This window comes from Puma concolor, chromosome F2 (genome assembly GCF_028749965.1).
Source record: "Puma concolor isolate L17-30 chromosome F2, mPumCon1.1.hap2, whole genome shotgun sequence".
Taxonomy (NCBI): domain Eukaryota; kingdom Metazoa; phylum Chordata; class Mammalia; order Carnivora; family Felidae; genus Puma; species Puma concolor.
In genome coordinates, this window is record NC_141684.1 from 40,327,344 (window position 1) to 40,352,693 (window position 25,350).

Sequence of the window (25,350 nt, forward strand, 5' to 3'; positions counted from 1 at the left end):
TACACCGATGGCTTCACAACATTAACAGCTAAATGGAGTAGCTAATGGACTTTAGATCATAAGAAATGATTCGTATAGCTGCTCTTTACCTTGGCTGCTAGAGCATAATCTTTCAATGTAATAGGTCTTAGTGAAGAAAGTACCACTGCTTCCCTAGGTTGCTAAATTTTCTATGCCCAATCCCAATCCCCACCCCCCAATTTTTTTCACTAAACTTTTTCAATTTATTTTAGACAACCATCAAATACTTGCGTGGCATTATTTTAACTGTCAGATATAGGTAATATTTGTTGAAAGCTTACCACATACCAGGCACTATGCTAAGTGTTTTACACAGATTATCTTGTTTTGTTCTCAGACCGCACAATACTGTGTGTATTGTTATTATCCCAATTGTAGTGCATAAAAACTGAGGCTCTAGAAATTAATGACCTACCCATTTGGTCAGTGAAAGAGCTAAGATCCAAATTCAGCTCTAACTCCAGAGCCCAGATTCTTAATTGTTACCTCATGTGGCTTTCTTAACCCTAACTAAACTTCCAAGTTAATTCCATCGCTAAAGTAATTATTTCCAAAGTTTAGACTATCCCCCCAATCACAAAAAATCTGCACAGAAAAGATATTAAAGTATGAAAGTCGCCTCTAATTAGAAATACCCAGTTCTTTTGGAAATTTCCCAAATTATAGTGTTCTCAATTTCCTTCAATTCTTTCCTAGGTCATCCAAAAACACTTCTAAGAGGCAGTACAGTTCCAGGGCATAAAACTGGGTGAAAACTTGAAAATGTGAGGTTCTAGTGCAGCCCAACATTATCACTTTACTTCTAAGATGGTACCTGAGCAACGACAATGTATTTCAGAGGTATTAGTGTCTGTTCCGAGTGACTGTGGCAAACACGGCACTGTGCACTTATTCTTAGATTCTGTAAGCCTGTATGAAGGATGTCTAGCACAATCAGTCCAGTGCAATGCTCACGGTGCACACACATCAGGTAGATGCGGTCCCTGCCCTAGACAGGCTCATAATCTAGTGGGGAAAATGGACAGATGGATTACAATACAGTATGGCATGCACCCCGACAGAGGTACAGTCAGGATTCTGTGGAAGCCAAGAACAAAGTAACTTACTTTGTTTGGAGGATTCAGCAGTTCCTTTTCCAAAGAGGTATCATGAGCCAAGACCAGCACAGGCCATAGAAAATGCAGCCCAGGCACAAGACTTCTTGTTTAAGTCGGGACTCCCTTCTCTCTTCAAAATCACCCCCATCAAAGCAACCAACAGCCTAAGAAACACAAATACAAACTCCATCTTTGATGAAATAAATTTAAAGATATCTGTAACACTGAACCCCATTAAGTGAAGGTACAAAGCAAATACAGGAACTTTTGCTGACTTGGCAGAGTAATTCAGAAGCCATGAGCCTGCAGATGGTGTACCTAAGAGAAACAAGCCGCATTACTGCAGAGAACCTAAGGAAGGTACAGGAATGAGAGTACCAGGTGCCTGTGAAGCAGGGGTAAGACACAGGGTTGAAAGCAGGAAGTTTGCTGGAATGTATTTATGAAAAGTATGTACACCCCCAGGTTCCCTACTCCCTTCATGATCACACAAACACTGGCAGCCCATATTCCCCCAAGGCCAGCAAACAGGCATGTACATCTCACAGAAGGGGATGCAGAGAGGCTTGGGACTCAGTGACTGGGCACAGTGGAAGAAAAGGTAACCCACCAGTTTGAGAACAGGAAGGTTAAGTGAAAGTCTGCCTATAAAACAACAAGACCCCTGGTCTCCTTTTCCACCCAATTCCCATGTATAAGCAGCCTTATTCCTGGCTCTGCATGATTATTCTCAATGAACTAGCCCAGGAAACAGTGGGTCTTGGGGGGTGAGGATAAGGAGTACGAAGAACTGAAAATTATCTTACAAGTTTGATCACATGAGAAAAAACGTGGGCTGGGTAAGAGCGATAAGTACATAGAATGAAGTAATTATTAATTCCAGGATTTAAAAAAATTAACAAAAAAGTAAATGAACACGGAGTATTGACTTAACTAAAAACCTGTGAAATAGCTGACTTAACTAAAAAACTGTGAAGAAATGGGTAAGGGTAAGGAGGTGAAATAAAGCTAATCCTCACCTAAAATAATAGGAAATCAATGGATAATGTTTAAAATTGAGAGCTTGAGAAATAGCTGTAAAGCACATTACTCAGATGCATGGCCATAAACAGCTAAGAGTTGGAAGTGTTGCTCTTGGGAAGCAGGTCAGGATGGAGTGGGAGTAGAAGGAGGGGACTGTGATTTTTATTATAAGCCCTTCAGCATGATTTCACATCTTCATCTATGTATTTATCCTTTGGATAAATAAAAAACATGCTTTAAAATATATAATGGTGTAAAACAACCCCACTGCAGACGCAGGGGAATAAGGTGCTCATCTAGGTAACTTTAGAAATGAGTGATGTCCATAAAGCTAAAGGTAAAATGAACTGCACTATAAGCACTGGCCTCTAGGTGATAAAGTTGTTTCACATGGGGGTGCAAGTTAACACTGCTGAAACAACACTACATGTATACTGGAACTGAGAAATTTAATGAATGTAGGGAGAATGGTGAGAGCCAGTTTTCTCACTGCTGGGGATGGAGGTTACAGAAAAACAAGAGGACAAGTTACAATGTGGTGAGGCATCAGAGTTGGAGATAGTCGTATGAATTCACATTTAACTTAATACATAGAGGGTTACTATAGTGTTATTCATAGATACGTGTACACAAGTGGGTTATTGTACAAACCCATACCTCCTTGCTCTGTCAGCTGAGAAGATCTACAAACAATGACACCCCAGTAATAATAAGCATACTTAGTGCCAGATCTTGGGTTTGAATGCCATTCTCCAATTAAAAAACTAGGGCTCCTTGGAGAAATGGCTGATTCTAGAATGAGGGCAGGAAATATGCAAGATAAGCCTAGAGTACCTTCTAGTTCCAGAAAGCAAGAAAGTGCTTAAATGAAAACAAAAAACAAAAAATACCACAATGATGGGAGTATGTGAAAGGGACACAGGAGCCAATTTAAAGAGCTCCCAATAGCCAAAGTAGAACAATTTGAGCAACAAAGTAAAGTAGTATTGGATTATAACCCAAAATATAGAATAAATATCCATGCATCCATACTAATTTAAATAAATGACTGAACAAGTAATTAGGTAGGTAGGTAGGTAGATAGACAGGGGAAAATAGTCAAATCTTCTGTGCAGAATAATGACAAATACTTTGAGATACTCTACCCTTAAGGAGATGGAGCATTGCTCACCAACTCTTTTTAAGTGTAGTTTTAACAGAGTGTATTCCAAAGAATACAGTACATAAAGAGTGAGGGGGAATTACAGTAAAGAAAACTGACAAACATGACTTCGGCCAGATTTTCAAGGTCAATATCAACAGTGTTAAGTCACACTGAAAGCATGTACCCTTGACGTGATGTGATAAGAAGGGCAATTTACCTCTCTGGTCTTCCTCCCAAAAATACATCATCCAGTCTAATCATTAGAAAAATATCAGACAAATTCCATTCTATACAATTGGTAATCCTCAAAACTATAAAGGCCATCACAAACAAGGGAAGTTTGAGAAATCATCATACCACGACGAGTCCAAGAGATGAGACTTCTAAATGTTGTGCATATTCCTAGACAGGGTCCTGGATAGGAATGGGACATTAGGGAAAAACTGAAGAAATGTGAATAAAGTTTGGGTCAACATCAATATTGGTTCATCAGTTATGACAAATGTACCACAGTCATTGTAAGATGTTAATAATAACTGGCTATGGGCTGTGGTAACTCTGCACTATTTTCACAATAATTCTGTAAATTCAAAACTGTTCTGAAATGAGTTTACTTTAAAAAATATTGTAAATTTACACAATTTCTACTCTTACTCTCCATTTTAAACTCACAAATTTCTAAAACTCTCAGCAGAAATGAAGTGGTACATGGGAGAATATTATTTAATTTCATTCATATGCGTGATCCCACGGAATTCTAGAACTTTTGAAACTGTAGGCAACAACCTTCACAATGCTTTCAAGATGTTGTACCCCGTCATGACATATACATGGGCACTAGAAGATGGAGTCTGTATCAGGATAGTTTGTCAGCAAACAACAGTCAATTTTGGCAGATAGGGACAAAATGAAGGGATTTCTTGGCAAGATTTGAGGCAGCTCACAGAATGCAAGGTAACGCTACCCAAACAGTCTTCATAAAGAATGGGAAGCAGGCAGTAGGGGTCTCCTGTCTTCTCTTCAGAGAACTCCAGTGAAAGGAATCAGCTCTAGTACTTTTCCATTCCGGAGAATTCTGCTCAAAGCCCAAATTCTCAGAACAGCAGGTAAAGCAGATAACCCAAGAAAACCAGCCTCCTGTACCACAAACTCTGCGTGGACTCATTTGAATCTTGTGACTACCTCCAGGTAGAAGAAAGAGAAATATCTTAATTGGGATGCTACTTAGCCTGCATGCAAAGTGGAAAAGAGTAAGTTCTCCTAAGTAGTGTGTTATTTCCAGAAGAGGAAGCAGGTGGTGGGGAGGCCAAAATATCAGCTGTCCCCCGGAGTTGTCCCTTCAGCGAACTTACAATCCAAAGGAAAGGTTGAGGTGAGCAGGATATTTCAACCCAAGCACAGGGGACAGAGGCAGCAAGTTATACAACAGAGAGATGGAATCCTCAAGAGACGAATTCTGAAGATCTGTACTCAGTCCTGAGAGCACAATGATGGAGGACACAGAGTCAAACCACTGTGAGGTCTTCTGGGAAAGAAGCTTAAATGAGACAAGTATGGAGAAACTCAAATGACTTAGAATTCATCAATGAAGAGAGTAGCCCATTTGGTCTATGTGGGTGGGTGATGTGTTTTCTCTTATTTCCTCTTTTGCAAATCTTATTTTTAGAGTGATTTTTTTTTAGAATATATACAAATCCATGAATGAAAAAGAAAAAAATACATCAGTCATGAGCGTGCTTACAATAATCAGCTATAGTTATTTTGGTGTTCAGCATTTCAACTGAAGACTTCAATATATATAATGTGCATGATCCTACAGCAGGAAGTTAGACTCAGCGAGCTTGTCCATACCTCTCCCATGATGCAAAGACTCTTAGACACAAGAGACAGACTGAAAAAGAACCTTCCTAGGGCCCCAACTTTTGTTTTGTTTTGTTTTTAATTCCAGTGTAGCTAACACCCAGTGTCATATTAGTTTCAGGTGTATAATACAGTGATTCAACAATTCATATATCACCAGTGCTCATCAGGACAAGTGTACTCTTAAGGCCCCAAAGCTTTTTTGGGGGGGCGGGTGTTTATTTATTTTGAGAGAGAGAGAGACAGAGCAAGCAGGGAAGTGTCAGAGAGAGAGAGAGAGAGAGAGAGAGAGAGAGAGAGAGAGAATCCCAAGCAGACTCCATGCTCCCAGTGCAGAGCCTGATGTGGGGCTTGAACCCATGAAGTGTGAGATCAGGACCGGAACCAAAACCAAGAGTTCGATGCTTAACCGACTGAGTCACCCGGGCACCCCTTAAAGCTCCAACTCTCAAAAAATCATAGGCCCCTGCAGTGGCAGAAGGAAAAGGGCATTTGCAGGCATTAGTTATCACTGGGCAAGTCAGTGCTAAGGATTGATCAACAGTTCCCGGGATCTGTAGTTCCTTTCCTCTTTTATGTCATGTGAGACAGGTAAAGCAGATAACCCGCAAAACCGGCATCCTGTTTCACAATCCATCTTTTCTGATAACTTAAAAGATTTCCTCTGATTATTCCATCAGTGATTTCAGTGCCAAAGAACCAGCTGCAGTAAGTAATTTTTCCCATTTTTGACTGCACAATGGACCATAATTGGCAGAAATGCATCCCACAAGTCAGTCTCTAACCTACGATTTAGGCTTACATCAACAAATTCCTCCAAACTGCCAAGTGTTATTCCATCTGAGCAATTGCCTTATTCCTGGCATCCAAGCATGCCACTTCCTGCTCTATATGCTGGAGGTGGGGACCATTTATGGCTAGTTGGAGTCAGCAAACTCGGTTTGAAATTAGCCTGGTGGAATTCTGACCAAAAATCCCTTACTGTAATTTTAAAATAAATCATCCCAAAATGACAAAGCAGGACCAGGGCTGTAGTACCCTCACTAAAAACTAAGAAGTTTAATGGAAAGGAAAATGCCAAAGCTGCGGGGAAAATTACTATCACAAAAATTGTATTTCAGATTTCTGAGCACAAGTCAATTATATTTCCTAAACCTGTTCACAGGATAGATAAAATGCCAGCCCCCCTCATGGTACTTATATCTATTAATTTCCTACTACCCATACTTGCTGTAAGCACCACACACAGAAGCCTGAAGCAATGTCCAGGGACCTGTTCTGGTTTTTCCACAATCTTGCTGCCATTGCTATCAATGGCTCTGTGATGGAGGCATTCCAGGAATGGATCAAGGCTACTTTTTTTCACATCTAGGCTACAGTGAGTAACTACCACTGCCTTCTCCTAGCTATCAAGTCCTTGGGATGCTGCCTCCTTTTGCAAAATGAATCAAAACAAAAGCAAATCAAAGACTCAAACCCAAAGAGAGACAAAGTTTCCTTATGACACGTTGAAGGTAGTCAATAAATGTTTGTTAAATCAATTTACAAGTGAAAGTATAAGCAGCAGTAATATAATCTGTCTATTGAAAAACAGCTAGATTGTTTTGGCCATGTGCCCCAACGTACCCCACCACAGTCTCCTAACACACATGTGGCACAATTATGTAGAGAAGCTTGAACGCAATTATTTTCTTTAAAAGCCATTTAGAATCATTTTGTAAACTTAGCATGTGTTTAGGGGGCATTATTTTGCAATTTCTTTTCAGTGGTGTTCAAGGTAATCATGTGGGTTGGTAAACAGCAAAGTAATGACTGAGAAATAAATGAACATAAAATATCATTTGTGTGGGGGCACCTGGGTGGCTCAGTCGGTTGAGCGTCCGACTTCAGCTCAGGCCATGATCTCGCAGTTCGTGAGTTCAAGCCCCACATTGGGCTCACTGCTGTCAGCCTGTTGGCACAGAGCCCACTTTGGATCCTCTGCCCCTCCTCTGCCCCTCCCTTGCTTGCACTCTCCCCCCAAAAATAAATAATTATTTGTAAAAAAAAAAAAAAGTATATATATCATTTGTGTGTGTGTGTGTGTGTGTGTGTGTGTGTGTGTGTGTGTGTGTGAAGTTTTCGGCAACCAGCAAGACTGCAGACTGAGTAATAATTTATAACTAGCTAGACAACCAAAACAATTTCCCTTAAGTTGCCCTTTTGAAATTTTAGCTGATAAGAGATGGGAAGTAGGGCATTTACAAATACAAACAATTTACTCTCCATCCTGAATCACAACGTGGAGCCTTGGCTAGAAAGGGAATTGGAAAGTATCATCCCCTACAGCTGGAAAGCTTATAATGAGTGAGGGTCCAAGACACTAAATTGAGACAGTCCAATCCATTTAATTTCCTCTGGTGACACCTCATGCTTGCCCCTCCTCCTTGCAAGAAGACAGCTATGGCAGAGCTCCTTGCCCCTCACTGTCCTTTGGACTGGCTTATCCACGGCCCTGTGCTAGCGAAGCACATGGAATTCACAACTTGAGAGCAGACAGAGATTTGCTCTTCTGGAAACAGCGTAAGGATGATGTGGTTGGATCAGCAAGACTTCAGAAGCCAGAGCAAAAAACAAGAGACCATATGTGTTATGACCATTTTTAAAAATACTGTCAGCCCCACCAGCAGTGTGGACAATGGCCCATATGTAAGATACATCTGGAGCTACATGTGGTTGCCGGATTGCCCTGCTCTGTGCTTCTGCATATTCAGTAGAATCAAAGGGTTGCTTACAGAGTTTTCTTCATAGCAGAGAGCGATGGTACCTTTTCCTAAAGAACACCATTTCTTAAGCTTCTCATTTCGAAGAGAAGAAGGGTGTACGCATATCGGTACGTGTGGTGGGGCGGGGGGTGGGGGGGGGAGAGGAGCAAGGAGAAAGCAGGGGAGAGAACAGTCAGTCCTGGCCTTGCCAGGATTGAGGATGTCACGATCTGATGAGTCGTCTGTGTGTGGTGTCTTGCACATTCTCCTCATCAGAGAAGCTTCTGTTCCACCGCTTCTCCTCACACTGGGCTCAAAACAGCCCCATTTACAGACACAAAGAGGAAGTTTCAGAGGAGAGCATATGGAATCATTCTATGCAGCTAAGGCAGAGTTGACCTTCCAGACTATTTAAAGATTCTAAGCCTGAAGCAACATAACTGGGTTGTTGCTCTTACTACTCCTTTGAGGTAGGTCAGATTCTACTGTTTCCTTCAAAGAACTGGCAAAGGAATTCACATTCCTTTATTTTAGCATTAATTCTATAAAGCTTTAAAAAAAAAACCTATATAAAGTCACGAATTTGGCTGGCACATGCCTGATTTAATACAATTACAAAAATATAATAGCCTGTTTATATATGCCCCCGAGTCCTCAAAAATAGCCTTATCTCTTAATGTACTTTTTAATAAGCATTTCTAGTCATTATTAATATACTGGAACTTTGAGATTTGTTGACATAAAAAAGGCTGGATTAAAACAAACAATATACTCACAGAGATGTACTTGGCACATGGAGGGTATTTTCACATTCGTAGGCAAGATAACAGAAAGAATGCCTTTCTTGCTGGCTTGCTCATAGTGAGAGGATAAGAAATGAAAGTAACCCGAGGTGAAAACTTACTGATGTTATAAGACTTGACTTCTAAAGCAAGGTACAAAGTGTTAAAAATAATATTTTTTATTTCTTTCAATAAAATGGATGTGTCTCACATGTTAAAAGAATCCTGAATGACCTCTGTCTAGATAAAGCCTCCTAATGAGGAAAAAACATCACAAATGAAGTGCTCGTCTGGTTCTGGGGAGTGAGATCAGGCGAAATGCTGTCTTTGAATTACAGAACATCCCACGTGGTCGCTCATTTGATCCTCACAGCACCGGCGGTGGGTGGGTGCCATCACCGTCACTTAACAAATAGGGAAAGCGAGGCTCGGAGATCTTATGTGAGCTGACGTGCTTAAGCTGCAGAGCCAGGACTCCCCCCCAGGTCTGGCTGACTCTACAGCCCGTGATAGTACCTTCTGAATAATGTTGCTTTATAAACCTGGAGTCAGTAAAATGTCCCCAGAAATAGCAGCAATAAAGGGAAAGGCAGACTAAATCGGGTTACGTAGGAAAACCTCAGAATGTCAATATTTACAGTTTTTAAATTTGCATGGCTTTCTACACATGGTCAATAGAAGGTTTCTGAGATTAAAAGATTTAGTTTTACTGCCAGAAAGGACTGCTTTTCAGTAAGCCTGCTTATTATATAGTGGCCCCGGTGGCTCACTGACAGCATGACCAGAGGAGCATGGCATTACTCAAGGGAGACCGGATGTAAGTGAAATTCACTGTGCTGTCCTTATCTCCAAGTATCACCGACCGCAGAGAGACGGACAGACAAAACACATGGCCTAGAGGCTGGGAAAGTGTAAAGGGGACTCCCGGTATGGAGAGGGCACTGGGACAAAAGGGCCAGCACAAGGCCCAGAGGCTCTTCTCTTGCTCAGCCCTCAGATGCCCATTTGAGAGCATGCACCAGTTTGACCCTTACTGGCCTGAACCAAGACTTGGAAGGAACAAATGACTCAGATGGTCTCCTCATTTATGAGCTGCATTTTTGAAGCAGCAAACTACTCATTTGCATGTTGGAGCAAGGGCCTTTCCTGGTTGTTGCACGTATGCTTTATTTTGGTTTGGTTTTGCAACTCCTCTCAGGGGAAACCTGCTGTCTCTTGCTCTACTTCTTTCCTTACCCATTGAGATCCTTCTGGTGGCTAGAAAGCACGTGGGTCACTAAAATACTAATATAATTCAAGAAAACTGTTTTGCTTTTCTGGTAGCATCCTTCTCCTAAAACATCCCAACTGCAGCTACTGAACTGTAGATTATAATGTTGACCGCTTTATGCTTCATCTCTCTGTCCTCTCTTACATGTGCTGGCATAACACTAAGACTCCACTTAGAACAGAGTGAAACCCACGCACTAGAGCCTCAAGACCTGGTGCTCACTCAGTCTTCAGCGCGACCTCAAAGAGATACTCGACCTTTCAGAGTATCGGTTTCCCCAACTGTAAAACAGGAGTAATGATACAATTTTAATATGATTTCACCAACTGCACATTAAATGGGGATATACCTTTTAAAAAAGTATTTTACACTTAAATAGTAGTATACAAATGATAATTACTAGGGTTATTACTGTGCAAAAGCTCAATGGGTACCAAGGAGAGAGAAAGGCAACAGGTCTAGATATGACCTAGTGAGGAAAAATCTTAGAATACGCTGGTCTTGGAAGACATTACTTCCAGTTCCAGGTCTACCATTAACTGGATGTACAACACTGGCCAAGGCATTTAACCTCTTTGACCAACACTTCATCTGTCATGAATGTGAGAGGAGGGAAGGGAAGGAAACCATGGGCCACAAGTAGGCTAGGATTTACATGTTTTCTCTCATTTAAGCCAAACACAAGAAGTGTTATGATGTCCACTGTCATCCAGGAAAAGAACCAAAACACTGGGAACTCAGGGAAAAGCATGCAAAGCACACACACGTGGCTCACAATTCAAACCCTGTTCTGCTGACTCCCCAGCTCCTACTCAACCTGGTCAAGTACCAGACAAAGGAAGAAGTGTGACCATGGCTTTGATCTAGACAAGTCCTAGGGGTTTCTTTTAATTCTAAAATGCTAGGAGTCTAAAATCATGTAACTTTTTCTACTTAATGAAAAACAAAAGCCTAAACAAGGCAGAATGAAATATTCCTTCAGTTTCTACATGACCTCCCTCCACAAACGTTCCCTTGTTATTCAGGGATAGGCACACTGGTTACTAGTGGGCTGATCACAATCACTTAGATGTCCACTCCCAGCTCTTCTCTGGGGGATGGACATGACTCATGTCATCGGGCTATTACCATTCATCTCTCTTCTCACAAAAACACATGCCAATAACAGCAGGACATTCACACCACTGGCTTCTAATACTGTGAGAAAGATCTGCCCACACATCCTCAGCTCCATGGACAGAAAAACACAACTCGGTCTCTCACTAAAATTCTCTCACTAAAATAAAAGCTGAATTTATAGCATGATACTCTCATGGTAAGCACATCGAGCAGAGGAGAGAGAAAACCGCAGAGGAATTGTCCTCTCTGACCAGCCAATGCCTTTAACAGAAGAAAAGCATTAGAGGAAGCCTGCTTGGTGTCAAGTACAAGGCCTCTAATTCCATTTTATTTCCACCATTTCTGATGTCATTGAGAATTCCTGCTGCATTTATAATTAAGAAAGAAACAGATGGTAATGCTTAGGATTAAGCAATAAGGAGTGGCCATTAAAACAATCTAGAATGCCAGCAGTTGTATATGATATCAGAGGTTTAGTTTACCATAACAAAGTTTTATATCCATGGGAAAAGAGGAAGAGAAATTAAAGCCCTTTTTTACCTCACAAATCCATTCACATCACAGCTGTCCTCTCTCTGAAGGCACATCACACATCACAGGCAGAATCCTGGACACATGCGTTGCTGGACACAAAACAGGTCACATCTTGCTTTTATTATAAATTGCTATCACAACTGGCAAAACATAAAATCCAAGATGGAACAGTCACCAAGCTATGTTGGTAAGTCTCTAGAGAATCGCCAAAATCACTTTGGTGATGGGACAGGCTGAGGGTAGAGGGAAGAATTCCAGAATAATTTCAGAATACTGTGGGAACATGGCCAGCGGCCTAGATTTCCTGGAGAATATAAGAGGCTATTATATTAAATTGTGTTACAAAAATAAAACCAAACACCCCTCCGCCAAAATATACGTGCATATGTGGTGTGTGCATGTGTAAAACTCAAAAGAGAAATGGCTGCATAATTCTTCTGGTAAGACACACTTTAATGACAATGTCAACTAGTTGTTAGAAAAAAGTAATCTATCTCCCATTCCCCACTTATACACATGAGTGTTTCTACCTTTAGTAATCTGAACTTCCTGAACAATCTCAGCCCTCAACCTGCCTTCAGATTCTCTGAAGTAATTTCATCTCACTGGAGTCACATCACAGTCTCTCACAGGGACACAATTCCCACGGCAGGGAGGTCATTCTAAAACCAACCATCCAGGCAGGAGCTCTTGTATCAATCTGTTTGCATCCCCTTTAAAAGTGTCTGTCATCTGTCAACTTCCAGCCTAAGTCACTAATCTCGCAAGATGCATGGCAGCAGAGTGGCTTCACCTTTAGAACATCCCAAGGCAGCTAATTACAAGATCTTCTTGTTTGAATAGTGCTACGTATCACAAAATAACAAACTTGCAAAATTCAGAAATGCATTGTCATGGTAGAACTTTCTCTCCCTGACTTTCCCCCATCACCGAGAGAGAGGGAAAGAGAGAAGGAGAAGGAGAGAGAGAAGAAGAGGGAGAGGGAGAGGCAGAGGCAGAGGCAGAGGCAGAGGCAGAGGCAGAGGCAGAGGCAGAGGCAGAGGGAGAGGGAGAGGGAGAGGGAGAGGGAGAGGGAGAGGGAGAGGGAGAGGGAGATCAAATAAAGAGTACAGAATAAAGACAGTGCAGGACCAGGTGGAGCCTTGAGAATTATCAGCAAAAATGCTGAAAATCTGTGAACTCATTTTCTGCCTGGATGATTCTTAAGAAAACATTCTTAATGTTCAGGACCTCTGATTATGTGACAATAGTCACACTTGAGATTCATTATATCACAACTGTCAGAACAGCAAATGGAAGACAATTCATACTGATACTTTGCCTATATATTTCAACCAATGGCACATTTATTAACTGTAGGCCAGGACTCAATAAGTCTTTTCTCATGGCCTGCATAGGATACAGGAGGAGAACCCTACAATTAAGAAAAGGGAATGCCAACATTCACATTGCCCAGAATAACTCACAGGCTTAGGTGGATACTAGGAATGACATTTTAGACAGGCTGGGAACAGCACATCAAAGGAAATATAATACTCCACAGCATAACAGCAGCTCTGGCTAATTAGTGAAGCCATGAAAGGTGATTGGCTCCACTTTCAAAGTTCCCTATACCTTTCCTGTGGCAGAGACTGCTAGTTAGTTACGAATTCTGTTCTCCTCTTCGTCTACAGCATTAATAATAGAGGTGTAGCTGGGTTTATTGCTATTCAGCTAGGCTACATTTCCCAGCCTGCCCTTCACTTAGGCATGGTGGTGTTTTTTAAGTTCACCAATACCTTGTGAATGGAAGTGATATGTGCCACTTTCAGGTCTGAGCCTTAAGATGTTTCACATTCTCTTTCCCTTTCCCAGGTGACAATCCAGCTTCTGCAATGCAGTGATGACAATGCCCTAGGTGATAACAGAGCAACAAGATAGAAGGAAACTGGACCCTAAATTACCATGGCGGGGCTGAGCTACTCAAGAGATATATACCACTCATGTCTGCTACATGAGGAATAAATAAGTGTCTCTGTTATTTGAGCCACTATATTGTTGGATTCTTTGTTATAGCAACTGGACTTTAATACATTCCTCAAATGGAAATAAAATATATGATAAACATAAAATATATTATGAATATAATTTATTGGTCAGTATTTGTTTTTCTATCTACTGAGTTCCTTCTATCAATCTGTCTTGGCAAATTCTCCTTCTACATTATTCTGGCAGCTCCTATTTTCTTTTTTTTCAACGTTTATTTATTTTTGCGACAGAGAGAGACAGAGCATGAATGGGGGAGGGGCAGAGAGAGAGGGAGACACAGAATCGGAAACAGGCTCCAGGCTCTGAGCCATCAGCCCAGAGCCTGACGCGGGGCTCGAACTCGCGGACGGCAAGATCGTGACCTGGCTGAAGTCGGACGCTTAACCGACTGCGCCACCCAGGCGCCCCTGGCAGCTCCTATTTTCTAATAGGCACAGAGACATAACGAATAACAGTATTCTTATTTTGATATTCTAGAAATCTTTCAAAGGCTCCTAAGCAAATGCAATACTGTATACTATACACTATATTATATATACTATATATGATAGAACCATCTATAGTCATATTCCTGTACTAAGCATGGGAGGGAAGGGGTGGAAAGTAGGTTTATAGAAGCCGAGGACGTGGACTTTAATTCATGTAGATTTCTATGGTAAGTAATTAACACTATCTCTTTTATTCACACAGTTTATTTTGAAAACTTGTTCTGAGGCGTGCAATTTTGGTAGGGGAAAGTAACACTATTCATATTACATGAAGGGAATCTAACACTCAGAGGAGTTGATAAAATTCCCAAGGCATACAAAGTTCTAGTCTGGGACAGAGTTCACCATCCTTCCTCTCAGCACATAGGACAGCATTCTCAAAGTGTGGTTCCTAAATGCTCATGTGAAATGAGGAGCCCACGTGTCCCCTCCATACCTACGGAATCAAAAAGAGCTAGGGGCTTGGCAGGAGTCTTCATTTGTGACACCTGACTCCTGATTTTCATGCAAAATAAACAAAATATTGTTCTAGACAATGAACATACTTCATTCAGGCCTGCTCAGTAGCCTCTTATTAGCTTATGAAAAAAAATTCACTTAGAACATTTGATCTAATCATGACTCCCTCCTAACAATCTTCCCCCAGAATTTAAACTTTTTTTTTTTTTTTGAGAGAGAGAGAGAGAGAGAATACATGTGTGGGGGACAGGAGCAGAGAGAGAGAGAGAGAGAGAGAGAGAGAGAGAGAGAATCCTAAGCAGTCTCCATTCCCAATTTGGGGGCTCAATCCCAAACCCGGGGGTCAAAATCAAGAGTCAGATGCTCAACCAACTGAGCCACTCAGGTGCCCCAGAATTTTAACCTTTTATCTGTCCCGAAGCCCTGGATTTTTATTTTAGTCTTTTATCAACACAACCTAGCTTCTGGTAGCTACTGTATAGTTCTATTCAGGCTGGGGTATAAACAATTTTTTTCTTTTCTTTGATTTGGATTATTTTTTCAAAAGGAACTTCACAGCATATAAAGGGAAAACAAAGCCAAATAAACCCCCAAAGAGAGAAACCAGTTGGCAACTATAATATTGTCCTAGCTGGGGGAAAGCCTTGTTTCTCTTCTTCAACTCAGCCCCGTATGGGGAACTCGGATCCAAGGGCCCACCTTTTGGACCAAGCCGCTTGTGATCCCCTACTTCCTCACAGACCTATTCTCAGATAGGTACCAGTAATGGGGAGACAATTTGATAGCCAGCTCAACGTTGATTAGCTGTTCTTAAGCTGCTTCCACATTCCTATCCTTTAACTTTCCTATGCTTTAAACAAGCATCTGAGATGATTCTGATGATCAGCATGGTTTGGGAATAAATGATCTCACCCAACTCTCCCATTTTGCAGTTGAATGAACTGAATCCCCAAAGAACTAGATGAAAGATCAAGGTCACACTCAGCTGTAAGCTACAGCTGCAGTCAGGTCCCAGAACTCATGACTTTCAACAAGGGCCTTTGTCTCCATCATTTAAGCAACAAATAACAAAATCAAAGGAAAACTAAATAAAGACAACCACGAAAACATTACTGGTAGGGTAAAAAGTGGTATGAGACAGCTCAAAGTGAAATAAGAAAGGCAATTTGTATTCTCCTTTCATGGATCTCCTATACCATGGCTTCCTTCCATGGCAAATGTGGTCCTAATTATGCATGAACACAAAATTCTGGGAATGCAGCAAGGAGAGAAAGTTGGGAGATAAGAGCTTTAGATTCAAAGGAATAATTTTAAAGAAAAATTGGCTCCCCAAGGACACCTACCAAGGAAGGCATTGAGGAAGAAGTCTGCTGGCTGCTATGGGCTGGGTGATCTCTGTAAGATCATCATGTTCAGGGTTTGGCTCTGCCGGGTTGACTTAGGGGACTTATTCATGCCAATCCAATACATAAAAGCATGACGAAGGAGCCAGAGGGCCCTTTTACTGCTTTACAATGGAAGGCATTCTTGGCTTACAAGTATCAACAGTCTGCTACCCAGAAGTGGGCAAGGATGTAAGGACACTCCAAACACCAGCAGCTGGCTCCACCAGAAGTTGCTTTTGGAGTAAATTAGAACAAAGGGAATAAGATGCTCTCATGCCATATTTTCTCTCCATGTGGCACCTCCTTGCTCCAAATAACTTCCTTTGATAAAGAACTTGGTAGAAGATAGCAGAAGGCATCAGCTATGAGTGTAGTCCTCAGAGTTTCGCAGATCTGGGTTTGAACTCTGGATCTAGCACTCATTAGCTGTTTGATGGTCACTTCATCAAGCCTGTTTTCTACCTCAGGGGACTAAATGAGAAAGTACACACCATTAAGTGTGGTGTCCAGCATATACGTAAGTGTTTAGGAAATGGTGGCTATTTTTGCTACTTGTAACAGGGAGAGGAGAAGGGGAAGGCATGACAGTCAGTAAAGCAAATGTGATCTCCAATCAGCTAATCAGGGAGATAATAGTCTGGCAATGTTCCTCACCCCTAAAATTACTTCCTCCTTTGTAAGTGTTCACATTGTGGTAAAATTAACTTCTTTTCAAGTATTGAAACTTACCCATTAGTCATAGTATCAACTTCCACTTTATTCTGAATGTGTTTTTCAAAGAATCAATGTCCTTTTGTCATTCAACAAAGAAGTATCACTGAGACATTGCCTGCTACTCTATTTGTTTCTACTTTTTAGCCCAGGCCCACTTTCTTAGCTTAGCTTTAATGATTTTTCGGTGAGGGAGGTGGAGTAAACCCAGAGCAGCACAGGTTAGAAACAAGGAAAGGGAGATTAGGAAGGATGTCAAGCAATGCGAAGTGAAGTATGACCACAAGAAGGAAAGCCTGTGCCTCAGAGTCATTCACGAGACAGGGAAAAGATGAAAGGATTTATGTGGCCACTTCCAGCCTGTCCCCTGCTTTCCTCTGTCAAATTTCATCCCACAGTAAAAGAGAGTTAACTCTCCTGCACTTCTGGAATGTATTATCCAGCTTCTTCCAATGCTCATGGTGCCTTGTCCCAGATGCCATGATTGGGTATGTCATCCAAGTCCTGAAATGACAGGAAGGGCCAGAAACTCCAAGCAGGGGGCTGGCTGGCCAAGCAGCACAGTGACAGGCAAGGGATCTCCCCAGGCAGGTCCTCTGGGAGGTTCTCTGGGCTGCAAATGCAAGATGCAGGTGGCCCAGATGGATCTGAGGTAGCATATATGATAAACTCATCTCCCTCCCTCCCCAACATATTCTGAACGGATCTTGGCCTTCTGTCTAGGAGATGTATAATGTATAAGAAGCTTCTTCCTCAGAAGCGGGTATGTAAGCAATATGCAATATTCAGAAGAGCATGAACTTTGGTAGAAGACTGCCTGGTTTGAAGCCAGGCTCAACCATGTACAAGCTTTGTGACATTGGACAAGTCATCCAACCCCTAGTGCCTCAGTTGCCTCAAGTGTTAAAGAGGTTTGATGATAATAATAGCATCTACCTCATAAGCTTAATGTGAGAATTAAATTGCTTACACACACACAATGATTAGAACAGCATCTGACACGTAATCGGTGACACATAATAAATATTTGCTATTCCCAGGCATCTGTTCCACAGTCTGACATCGACTTCCTAGGCGCTCTGCTTGGGGCCCACCTCCTTCTTCCCACTCCAACTCCTTACCAGCCTCCTGATTCTCAGATGAATTTTAGGAACTTAGCCCCTTTTATCCCTCTTTGCCTTAACTGACCTTCCTCCTCCCATAGCTTGGACATCTGGTCTCATTGATGTGCACCTCTCACCAGGCCCCTCCTTTGTCACCAGCCTCTCAGTCCTGGTCTGCTCATTTCAGTTCCTGCCATTCCTGGGATGACAAGTATGAAATTTATGACATGTTTTTTTAGACAATGCAAATACTACCAGGACTGTCTTAGGCAGGTGTCAGGACTCAAGCTCTCCCAAAGTAAATAAAAATGGTAATTGGCTATCTGACTACATCTCTCAAATCTCTTGCAGAAACCCCATAGCTCTGCCACTCGGCACCCCAAAGACGGGCTCATTAGGAAGCTGCCAATGAAAAACTGACCATAAAAGGATGGAGATTACTGGGACTGACCATTTCAGGGCAGAATCACTAGTGGCTAATCCACACCTATGAGACAGTAGTACCTATGTAGGATATGACACTAAAACAGTGTTTTGGTCCATGCAATGAAAGATGATCTTCCGTTTGGATTCCAAGCTACTTTCCAATTCCTTTACTCCTCACCCCAATTTAACAATAAACTGCTGCATGGCTTAACACCACCAGAGTCAAATCTCTGTGACATTCAAAATGCAGTGGGCACAGAGAAACTAATTCAAAGACGGCAAAGGAACTCTTAGGCAAACCATTGTCAAAATACTTGGCAATAAATGTCCGCTATTGGCAGAAAGGCACAAGGAATGTTTGGACCTTTTATAGAGGTTTCTGCAATTTCTCTCTGTGATAATTTACTGTTGATAAGTCTAGCTAGCCAAGATGAGTATTTTATTTTTTTATTTTATTTTTTTAATGAAATTTATTGTCAAATTGGTTTCCATACAACAACCAGTGCTCATCCCAACAGGTGCCCTCCTCAATGCCCATCACCCACTTTCCCCTCCCTCTCACCCCCATCAACCCTCAGTTTATTCTCAGTTTTTAAGAGTCTCTTATGATTTGGCTCCCTCCCTCTCTTTTTTTTCCTTCCCCTCCCCCATGGTCTTCTGTTAAGTTTCTCAGGATCCACATAAGAGAGAAAACATATGGTATCTGTCTTTCTCTGTATGACTTATTTCACTTAGTATGACACTCTCCAGTTCCATCCACATTGCTACAAAAGGCCATATTTCATTCTTTCTCATTGCCAAGTAGTATTCCATTGTGTATATAAACCACAATTTCTTTATCCGTTCATTAGTTGATGGACGTTTAGGCTCTTTCCATAATTTGGCTATTGTTGAAAGTGTTGCTATAAACATTGGGGTACACGTGCCCCTATGCATCAGCACTCCTATATCCCTTGGGTAAATTCCTAGCAGTGCTATTGCTGGGTCATAGGGTAGATGTATTTTTAATTTTTTGAGGAACCTCCACACTGTTTTCCAGAGTGGCTGCCCCAGTTTGCATTCCCACCAATAGTGCAAGAGGGTTCCCGTTTCTCCACATCCTCTCCAGCATCTATAGTCTCCTGATTTGTTCATTTTAGCCACTCTGACTGGTGTGAGGTGGTATCTGAGTGTGGTTTTGATTTGTATTTCCCTGATGAGAAGCGATGTTGAGCATCTTTTCATGTGCCTGTTTGCCATCTGGATGTCTTCTTTAGAGAAGTGTCTATTCATGTTTTCTGCCCATTTCTTCACTGGATTATTTGTTTTTTGGGTGTGGAGTTTGGTGAGTTCTTTATAGATTTTGGATACTAGCCCTTTGTCTGATATGTCATTTGCAAATATCTTTTCCCATTCTGTCGGATGCCTTTTAGTTTTGTTGATTGTTTCCTTTGCAGTGCAGAAGCTTTTTATCTTGATGAGGTTCCAATAGTTCATTTTTGCTTTTAATTCCCTTGCCTTTGGAGATATGTCAAGTAAGAAATTGCTGTGGCTGAGGTCAGAGAGGCTTTTTCCTGCTTTCTCCTCTAGGGTTTTGAGGGTCCTTTAACCATTTTGAGTTTATTTTTGTGAATGGTGTAACAAAGTGGTCTAGTTTCATTCTTCTGCATGTTGCTGTCCAGTTCTCCCAGCACCATTTGTTAAAGAGACTGTCTTTTTTTCCATTGGATATTCTTTCCTGCTTTGTTAAAGATTAGTTGGCCATACTTTTTTGGGTCCAATTCTGCAGTCTCTATTCTATTCCATTGGTCTATGTGTCTGTTTTTGTGCCAATACCATACTGTCTTGATGATTACAGCTTTGTAGTAGAGGCTAAAGTCTGGGATTGTGATGCCTCCCACTTTGGTCTTCTTCTTCAATATTACTTTGGCTATTCGGGGTCTTTTGTGGTTTCATACAAATTTTAGGATTGCTTGTTCTAGCTTTGAGAAGAATGCGGGAGCAATTTTGATTGGGATTGCACTGAATATATAGATAACTTTGGGTAGTATTGACATTTTAACAATATTTATTCTTCCAATCCATGAGCACGGAATGTTTTTCCATTTCTTTATATCTTCTTCAATTTTCTTCATCAGCTGTCTATAGTTTTCAGCATACAGATCTTTTAGATAAGTATTTTATTGATAAGTGAGCATACCACTTCACTACTTCCAATGCATCGGGAAGTTTCTCTACCTCTATGATTAAAGAAGAGAAGGCTGGCAGTAGTTCTATGGACTTGTTAGGAGAAAATGCAGTCCAATGCACTCTGTCCTTTATAAAAGCCATATACAAAGAAGACCCCAGAAACACAATGTTGTTGCTTACAGCTATTGCCCTATATTGGTTCTTTCTTGTCCTGTGTTACACCTTCCCAGCCCAAGTTTTTAGGTCCACAATTGCCGCAGCAACCAGCTGTGAACAGGTGTTACCCAACAGCATTTTGCCTCAGATACATCTGGCATTTCTCACTTTCTGCCCAGGGCTTTCAGTGCCTGCTTCCTGGGAAAGTGACAGGTACTCATTCAGCTGTTTTGAGCCACGCACAAACCTAGAGAGGCAAGGGACTTACCACCTCATAATGCAAAACTTGACCAATAGGAATCAGGAACTAATGGGTAAATTCTCTCCTCTTTTATTATCTGGTAGACAGATCTACCTGGCTTCTCAGAGAGTCACACTGGGAGTGAATCCCAGTTGCTTACAGTGGTGAGTAGCTCAATAACAAACTCTTGGATTAGCTTTCCCTTGTTTGCTGTTTCCAGTCTTCCACATCTGTTCCTTGGAATAATTTCTCAAAAATAAACTACTCACATGTAATTTTTGTCTCAGGCTCTGCTTTTGTAGGGGAACCTAAACTAAGACACAACCACTGAAAAATTCTCTACTGTGTCAGGTTACACATTGGATTCCTAACAATGGAAATTAATTTAAAATATTCTTCAAGGCCAAATATATCATGATCATATAGAAGATTACCCCTTCTCATGAATGGCTCATGAGAAGACTTGTAGCCATGCATTACATATTGGGTTCCCAGAAATCAGACTGCACCAGAGTTTGGCATGCACAGTTGTATGCCTTTGGGGTGAACCCTAAGGAAGGGAGGGCAAGTATGCAAGAAGGAATAGAAAGAGAAGTCAAGTTGTAATGCAGTCCAACAATGGCCTCAGCTAACCCCACTGGCAGCTCTGAACTAAAATGGCTTATCAGAGTTGTCACATATTGGACTGCAATAACTGGGCTGTTATACCCCCCTATGAATCAGTCATTGGACATGGACCACACCAGGACAGGGTGTGACCTTGTATGAGTGGCTCTCTGCCAGTGAAACAATCCCTGAAGGAGAGGACAATGGAGGCCATCTGCTGAGTGCATTTCCAGAACCTGGGCCAATAAGTCCTTCCCCAGAAGGAACCACTGCAGAGATGGGAGGAGAAACTCAGCTCAGTAAAGAGAAAATCAGGAGATACACAGAGGCTATTTCCAAATGTGCAATGAGCTCTCACCTGGAAGAATTAATGAGATTTGTCTTCCATGGCTGAATCTAGGAACAACTGGGGAATATCTACATATAGGTAGGAATATTTTTGCCTCAAAAGTAATATCTTTCATATAGGGAATGCTATCTGAAGGAATGGGGTGTGTCAGTAAAGACTTCACGCAGGTGTAAAGCAAAGTCTGAATATACAGCAAATCCAAGAGAGAATATTAAGTTCCCTTCCAACCTTGAGATTCGATGATTCCAAGAGTCACAGTAATGCTCATAACACAAAATTGTCACTTATGCATCATTCATAGGCAGAACTATCAGCCCTTAGGCACAAAAAAATAAATATGAAAGTTCTATTTGCCATAGCTTCATGAGGAAATAAAAGTTGCTAAAGCAATAGGAATACTGACTAGTGACTACAGGCATTTCCCAACTTCCAAACACCCAACTCACCAATAAACTTTATCTATCTATCTATCTATCTATCTATCTATCTATCTATCTATCTTCTTACATACCTATCTAGGTATCTGTCTATGTAGCCACCTATATCTCCTCCACTATCCTGCAGCAAAATAAACACTCCAGCTGTACCCATACCCACCTTTGGGCAACAAACCAGAATTTCTCCTGTGACCAGACATCAGGACACAGCTACCCTAAGGTAGCTCAAAATCAACATATCTAAAACTAAACTCAGCTTTCCTTTGCCTATATCCCACTTCAACCCATATTCCTTGTATATTCCTTTACTTTGTTAATGGTGGCACCATTAACTCAGACATCCTGAGAAAAAAATGCCGGAGTTCATGAGTTTTAGAGCCAAACATATTTGATTATGAAACTGACTTTTCCTGTTTAGTTATTATATGGACATGAGCAAGTTACATAAACCTCTCTGAGCCTCATCTTTTTCAATTATATCATTGGGATAATAACTATATCATCAGGTTTTTTGAAACAAGAGGTTCTGTTAGCAAGGAAAAGTACAAGGAACTTTAAAAGGAAAAAAGATAGGGTCACCAAAGACAACATTATATATATATATATATTTTTTGCCAAGAATTGGCCCAAAGTCCCTAGTCTCTTCATCCATCACCCTGTGTCCCTCACACTGACTTTCTCTTATCATCATACATTATTCTAGTATAGCTAACACTGCAAGATAAACTGTCATTTTCAATCTCATGTCCGTGTAGAAATGCATTCCAAATTCCAACCTACTTTTTGTACAACTGCTGATAAATTTGTGATTGTTCAAACTTGAAAAAAACATAACAAAAAGTCACATTTTAACTCATCATGTAGCTGTACCTATGGCTGCTAATACTCTCTCCAGACCCCATACAGAAGATCAAAGATACATGGTTGATCAAAACTCCCCCATAACTTCACATCAATGTTCTACCAGCCAGCAGGATCCTTTCTTTTTCCACTACAGCACCCTAATTTTGCCCACAACCTTTAATCGACTAGAATATACAAAGTCTTGATCCTAAGTTTCCTTAACACAGATGCCTCCTGGTCATCTCATTTATAATTCTCTATATTCTTATTATCAAATCCAATATGCACTGTTTCACTTTTGAAGTTCTCACCACCCATAGTGGAGCATTTATTAATATGCTGGAGCACTGCCATAACTCTATTCATTAAAGGAAGGATTTGGCCACTGGATGACTGGATGGCTACTCTTTTATAGACTATCATCCTTCTTACTCCCTCCACATCCCCCTTCAAATCCCTCACTCCCAAGAGGCTTGAGTTTCTTTCATACCATTGATTTTTTAAAGAACGAAGTATTGTGAGTTTTAATAGCAGTGTTATGATTAAGTAGCAGTGCATCATCCCACAGTTCACAATCACCCTGATTATCTTTTGCTAATTCATCATTCGAATGGCTGGGTATTCTTCTCAAGTACCATTAATAATTCTGCATGTTATGCCTCCATAGTAGAAAGAGTCTACTTTTGCCTTTTCTTCTTTAGGGAACAAATAATTGTCCTCAGAATCTTGAAGTGTGGTAACTATCTTCCACTGAATAACAACTCCGTGCCAAAGCTTTCATGAACAACATCTCACTGAATCCTCAAACAACTCAGTGAGGCAAAATACAAACCTCATTTTTCAGAAGGTAAATCCGAAGCTCAGAGATCCTGAACTGTGCAAGGCAACAAGACGATGACTCAGCCTCAACCTCCTCAGTCTGTGTGTTTCTGCTCAGGACTCCAGTTCTTAGTAGTGGGAGTTGGCAGTTTACCAAAGCACAAGTGCTAGAGAGGGGCTGTTCCCAAAGGAAGGGATCCTGGGCAGACAAAAACACCTTTCTCAAGTTCTGGTTCCTTCACTAGAGGCTCCTTACCTTTTCCTTGCTTCTCTGCCCTAAATATAAAAATAAAGGAATTCAAAGTAACTCCAGATTTTAAAAGAATGATCAATCATCTCCAGAAGGAGAGTCACACCTATTCTGCTACAGAATGGTGCACAGATTAAAAGGGAACTTCTAATCACTCAAAACGGGACAATTTTTTTTAAGATTCTCCCTTTCTGTGGTTTCAATAGTTTCCTAAAAACAAAACAAAACAAATGAAAAAAAAAAAACAGTCTAGCTCCCTAGAGCTAGTACAAGAACAACTATGTAAATGGAAATCATTCAAGGTAACTGAGAGGTTATGCAATGTACAGTGTCACTGTCACAGCCCACACATTTCCAACATCATGGGTAGATAAAGAAGAGCACATAGCTTGAACTCACAGGTTTACTCTACCCACCACCCACTTTTGTTATCCAGTGGGCATGAACAATTTGCCCGACTCTCTAAACTTCTAGTTCCCTAGCGTACGGTGAGGAAAACAAAAGAACCTCATTCATAGAGTTGTTTGGGGGGATTAAATGACAAACTGGACAGCAAAATCCCTGACACGTGGTAAACATGGGCCGATAGATATGATTATTGTTTTGACAGCTCATTTCTATTGGGAACTAATCAAAGTTCCTAGTTCTTATTGTTCAAAATAAATGGTTTTTCAAAAATTACTAAATCTGCTGCTTTTCTCACTACTCAGGTTAATATATTTGTCTTTTTGAACACTAAAGTAGGTTACTGGCACTCTGGAAGTAGAATCTCTCTATTCCATATAGTCCTTAAAGTCTTATAACAAAAAGCAATGACAAAGTGTAATACGGCTATTAATATCTAGATAGTGTAGAATGTGGTAGAATGCTGGTAAAAAAAAAAAAACCATCTGTAAATCAGAAGATGGGGATTCTATACATTCCCTTCTCTGTTAGAAATCATATTGAGGGTGTTTCATAGACTCAAAACCCAGAAAAATGTTAACTTTCTAGACCAGTTTAATAATTTTATTTTAATTATTAGCTTCCACTAGTAGAGAAGGCAAAACTTTTCTTTTGATCATTAATTTATTCATGTATTCATTCATTTTTTTCTTGAAATTGGAGAGCATTTTGGAGGCGCCTGGGTGGCTCAGTTAGTTAAGTGTCCAACTTTTGATTTCAGCCCAGGTCACGACCTCATGGTTCTTACGGTTTGTAGGATTGAGCCTGGCGTTGGGCTCTTCACCGACAGCATGGAGCATGGACCCTGCTTAGTATTCTCTCTCTCTCCCTCCCCTGCTCTC

The 25,350-nt window shown here is 41.0% G+C and overlaps 1 protein-coding gene and 1 long non-coding RNA gene across 6 annotated transcripts in view; one reads left to right on the forward strand and one right to left on the reverse strand.

Annotated features, from left to right (window-relative positions):
* CPQ (carboxypeptidase Q) overlaps window positions 1-25,350 on the reverse strand; it is a 517,628-nt gene that overhangs the window by 264,926 nt on the left and 227,352 nt on the right. The window lies entirely within an intron of this gene.
* On the forward strand, window positions 8,168-13,709 carry LOC147571973 (uncharacterized). The gene is made up of 2 exons (XR_015246672.1): window positions 8,168-8,359; window positions 13,449-13,709. It is a non-coding gene; the product is annotated as an uncharacterized LOC147571973 (long non-coding RNA).